The following is a 6,000-nucleotide window of genomic DNA, read 5'->3' on the forward strand; positions in this document are numbered from 1 at the left end:
GCCCAGACGGATGGTCAGTCTAAGCGTACAATCTAGACATTGGAAGACATGTTACGTGCTTGCGTTCTCAACTTTTGTGATCACTGGTATAAGTATCTTCCTTTTTGTGATTTCACTTATAATAACAGTTATCATTACAGCATCGGTATGGCCCCATATGAAGCTTCGTATGGAAGGCCTTGTCGTTCCCCTACTTGCTGGAGTGAAATCAGGAACCAGTGCCACTTAGGACCAAATTTCTTTCAGGAGACCATAGAGAAGATTGCAATCATCTGCAAGAATTTGGCAACTGCCCAAAGAAGGCAAAAAAGCTATTCATATAATCATAGGTAACCCTTAGAGTTTACCATAGGAGATCAAGTTTTCCTAAAAGTCTACCCCTACAAAGACAATATGCGGTTAGGAAAGAGAGAGAAATTAAGCCCTCGTTATGTGGGACCTTTTTTGATTTTCGAGTGTATTGAACCCGTGGCTTATCGCTCACCTTATCCAGGGAGTTTGAGGGTTTACATGATGTCTTTTATGTCTCGATGCTCAAGAAGTACCACCCTGATCTTTCTCATGTTATTCCTCGCGATGAGGTATAGTTACAGGCCAATATGACCTATTAGGAGGTTCATGTGAAAATTCTTCGGTGCACTAATAAGGTCTTACGTAACAAGATGATTCTCATGCTAAAGGTACATTGATAGCATCACACCTCAGAAGAAGGGACATGAGAGGTTGAGGACAAAATGAGGAAAAAGTATCAAGATTTATGCGAGAAAAATTTAGGAACCAAATTTTTTTAGGTGGGAGGGATGTAACACTCCGCCTATCACTGTACCAAAATGATTTGAAAACTCTATTTATTTGGGCTGTTGGCTGCTGTAAACTTAAATTAATTTACACTGTTTAACATTTTTCGAGATTCGTGATCTTAATTTATTTTTATTTTATTTATTTTATTATTTTCATTTTTATTTTATCTTAAAATATTTTAAATTATTTTATTTTATTTCAAAGAAAAAATTTAGAAAAAAATCAAAAAATAGCAAAACGGGAGAAAACCTACTTGCGGGAAAAATCACCCAAGAAAGCAGTTTGTTCGCGTGGGTGCTGAGCACTGTGCGCGCATACATGCTGCACAGTGGTTACAGGGCATGCACACAGCACGCACATCTAATCTGCACGCCAGCATATACGAGGCGCGCATGCAGCACGCACGTCCCCTCCGTACGCACGCACGCACGCACAGGACGTGCGCATAGTGAGCACTTGATGAATTTGCATGTAATATATGTAATATGTTGTCCGTAACAGCAAAAGTAAAAAGAAAAGAAATAGAGAAAAGCGGAATGAAGCCTGTATGGTCCAAAGTATATATGTATTGACATACATATTGCATCAAGTGTCTCGTTAGGCTTTTTATCTCTAAGAGGTATCTGTTTCCCTTACCCTTCGGGGTATCTGTTTCCCCCTCCCCTATCTAGTCTGGAAAGATATAAGAGAACTGCTCCTAGTGGATGATGATATGCCCTCTGACAAGAATGGTACACACTATCTGTAGGGGTAACCCATGCCTAAGTAATGTCGTGACATAGATATCTATTAGGACTACTATAGTTGGTATGACTGTGGTCATACATCGTACCATGGTTTGGCCAGCCGGAAGTGGGTCTTAGCAAATTACTGTATCTGTATCTGATCTGGTCATTCGACTTGGGCAGTTGAAAATCTGTATCTACCCTCAGAAATGGAAGTTTGTAACGATTTCACGAAGCATGACATGAAATATCTGTGCATTTCATGATTTATTATTTTCTCTATTATTTGGCATGATATATGTATATTTGATTTTATGTGCTAACGTGCTATTTTGATATTCAAATAAATTGTTTTTCCTAATGATTAGCTAGGTAAACGAGGAAGCTAAATGGTAAGATGAAATAATAAACTTTTGTAATCTTACGATATTAATTTAATACTATTTTCCTTACTGAGCATTTGTTACTCACTCTTTTCATCCTCCCCCCCCTGCCGAGATGAGGAAGAAAATGGGAAATCGCAGTTAGACCTACCCCTGGAAGTCTATGAGGATCCGGTGAATCCACAAGTCTAAGTGCATAACTGTACCCACACTCTGATAAATTTTAGTAGCATAGTGAAAGAAGTAGCCCTTATGTTTTGTAGTTTATTGCCACTTCTGGCCTCACTGATGTATGTATTTTGAACATTATGTATATTTATAAGGGATTTGTTAAGGTTTGATTCTGCTGCATAAATATTATTGTGGACTTGTTATTTTAAATCTGTATCTGATACCCATTTGCCTTAATTGGCACATGGGATGTCACAACTCCGTTTTTGTGGCGAAGAAGGGGAGCCCTACACGCCTATTTTTCCTTCTTTTACAGCATGCAGGTGTGATCTTCTTCTCATCCTTCTTTGGCTTCCAGAGGCATGCACACCTTTAGTTGCCATCTCTTTTTTTTTCCTTTTTAATTAAAACGGTGTCATTTTGTCCCTTGCTTTTCTTAATGCCCAAGTTTGGGCTGGGTTCCGTTTCCTGAGTCGGGGTGTTACATATGTATTATTCTTATTATACTTTTGAATCCAACTAAGAAAGGAAACAAAAAGCAAAATGAAAGCTTAAACATCCTCAAGTATAAACCTAAACTCAGATAAATATTCATGAAGTATAAAATCTATACCTGGTATAAAATTTACCGTATAACTAAGTAAAACAAAATCTATACTAAATTATATTTTAGGACAAAAAATTTGTATGTTAGTGCAACATAACATTAAGAAAAAAAAAAGACTAAAACCTTAAGATTTAGTTGTAACACCATAGGTTTAGAGCTTTATTAAGACCTAATACATACTCAAAACCTCATAGTTGTCTTAAGATAGGCCTAGAACACGAGAAAAATTTTAAAACCCTACACAAGCTTTTGGCAAAGCTATCTTGTAAGCTCATAGGTATCACAAAATAGCTCTAGAAGCCAAAAATTTCCTTATCCTCTATTAACCATGAACCTTAGCATTGTTTATCCCAAATTAGGTAAGTAGTAATGAAGCACTACATAAGGACCCCTGAGTTTCCCTGCTTGATATTTTTAGTACTATCAATTTTATCCAAGTAACACCTTAAAAAGAGTATTACTGCCTCTTATACCACATATTCGAGAAATTAATATTACTTTTAGATGGTTAAGTAAAGTCATTAATTGAGAACAATTGAAAATGCTTTATCATTTGTTAGACAAAAAGATCTAGTAAATCCTTAATTATATATTTTTATACATATTGAACCTTTCAACATGAATTTCATTAAAATTTCTTGCCCCAATGTATAAATTACTTAAATCTCACTTCTGTTTAGTTATTAAAATTCAGTATACATAAAAAAATATATATCATGTAAATTAAAGGATAAATGTCTTGCTTCCTAGTAATACTCTATTGAACTCTCTATAGTACTATCAAATGTAGCAAACTCCTTACAAGATATAGGAAAAGGAACAAATGGTGATTTTATACATCTCAAAAGTGCCAAGTAAGCCCATCAAAAAGTTGGTGTCGTTTGATTGTTGTTGCACCCATTGTTGACCCATTTTCTTGGTGGGTCCTTGATTAATAGTTGTGTGATCAAATCCTTTACTAGCTCTGAAACCATGGTTTATTTGGGAAACTCAACTGCTCGAGCCACAATATTCACGAGGGGCAACAACTAGTCAACTCCCTTATAAGTTCCATTTAAACACCAACAATAATTCGATCAAATGTTTTATCTCTAATCACACAAGACACATCATCAAACATTATAGAATACCCACTAGCCATAAGCTGCCCAATGCTCAATAGATTTTGTGATAAAGTAGGAATAAAATAGGCATTGTGATGGAGTTTTGTGTTACCATGACCATTGCTTAATGCCACCGTGCCTTTGCCATCATCACCAAGTCTTACTTTCACCTTACATGACTCATCCAGCTCCTTGAATAGAGATTTGATCCCGGTCATATGGTTGAAACAACCACTATCCAAAAATCATATGCCACTTGATGCTTTGGTGCCATCTTGATAGGCCATAAATAGCTCAATCTCCTCCTCATCTTCAACATAATTTGTTTGTTTTTCTCTTTCTAGCAGTCTACCTTTACATCCCCGTATCGCTTGCAATAATAACACTAAATATTACTTTTGCAATTTATTTGTTTTCCAATCATCTCCCTTTATTCATCTTGTCCAGCAATTCTGCCTTTACCTCGGTTACCGCTGCCTCGATAACCTCCTCTACCACATCCTCTACTTGTGCCTTCTTTGAATCATCTTGTTATTTGGGAGACTCCCCCATCACTTGAAAAGCCTTCTCTTCAGTCTTTTCATTCACCTGATTCAATCTTGGCCCATGGGATTACAGCTCGTCAAATGAGTAAGTAGCTAAGTCCTTAGACTTCCCAATGGCTGCAACAATGTGATCAAAACTTAGAGTTAAACACCTTAACACTTTTGCAATAGTGGTTTGATCAGAAATCTCTTCCCTGTAAGATCTCATTTAATTAACAACCATTGCAACTCATAAAAGAAATTCTTGTACCGATTCTCTAATTTTCATTTACAACATCTCAAAGTCACAATGGAGAAATTGAAGTTTTACCATAATTATCTTCGATGAGCCTTTGTATGTTGTTTGCAAAGTCGTCCATGCTTCTTTGGTTGTATTTACAGTTGAAATTTTAGAAAAAATATATTCATGCACTGCTTGCTGGATGAAAAATAGTGCTTTAGAATCCCTTTTTTTATTTTCTCTTAACCTGCCTTCTTCATCCAGATTAGGATACCCATTCCCAACCAAGTCCCATAAATCTTGAGACTTGAATAATGTCTTCATTTTAATGCTCCAAAATTCGCAGCTTCCACCATGAAAAGATAAGAATTGATGGTTGAGAAATACTCACGACATTGCCATTTGTCGCCATGAGATGCACGCCCAATTACAACCAAACTTTTGCTCTGATACCACTATTGTTGGAGAAGAGAGCTTTGTTAAACTCAAACTTACGGCAGCAAGGAAAAATATAGTAGACAAGAAATGAATGCAGTAGAAAAATAAAAATATTAATCAAAACATTTTATGGGTATGAATTGCTACTGGAATTTTAAATGCAGTGGGATGATATATTCAGCAACCAGAAATGCCTTTTAAATAGGCTTTACAACTGAACAAAAAATAAAAAGAAATGGTAGAGCAATCTGCCACTAACTCAAATTCTATCATTACTAACAAACATAAAAAATTTTAGGAGATAAATCCAAAACTAAGTCAAATATCCAACTGTCAATGTTGAATCAGTCTACAATAGGCAGTGCGACTTGAGATTTTAAAAATGGACTTTCTATAGCTTACTGTTGCAGCCATAAAGATGAAAAGACCAAAAATCACTGCAAGAGCTGTTGAAGTTACGGAAAGACACATCAAGAGACAAGTGGCCTGAATACTATGACATGAAAATAGAAAGGTTCATTGGGAAACAAGTACAGTTATTCCAAACATGATCAATTCTTGGATACATTGTGGCTAAGCTTCTACTTACAGACCCAAGTGCAGAAAGAATTCTAATAACTAAAGAGGATTCTTAACTTGTCAATGCCTTCTCTTGCATGATGAGTGCTAACCCCAAGAGAAAACATGGTCAAAAGAACTCCCAACAGACGTATATAATATAAGATTCTGAAGCTGCTTTCAGATAAGGATAGGTAACTTCAATTTATGGCTCAACTTACCTATCAAAAAAACTTAAATGTATAATGGTGATGATAACAATGGTTTATTTTTCATTTTATATGGAGGTTAAAGCTTTTGAGCAGTGATTCGGGTATCATAGGATTTTAATGTAAAAATGATATGTTGATTTAGGATTAGCATTAGCTCGAAACATCTTCTTGGATTGGAGATTAAATAAGTTGTTCCTATTTACAGACTTTATATCATATACATAGTATTATAGGAGT

The 6,000-nt window shown here is 35.7% G+C and overlaps 1 pseudogene; it reads left to right on the forward strand.

Annotated features, from left to right (window-relative positions):
- The window catches only part of LOC110825702 (neutral/alkaline invertase 3, chloroplastic-like), an 85,691-nt pseudogene extending 80,063 nt beyond the window's left edge, over positions 1-5,628 (forward strand).
- Positions 5,629-6,000: the final 372 nt, after the last annotated feature.

Source organism: Carica papaya, chromosome 9 (assembly GCF_054855325.1).
Source record: "Carica papaya isolate Zhongbai chromosome 9, ASM5485532v1, whole genome shotgun sequence".
NCBI classification, from domain to species: domain Eukaryota; kingdom Viridiplantae; phylum Streptophyta; class Magnoliopsida; order Brassicales; family Caricaceae; genus Carica; species Carica papaya.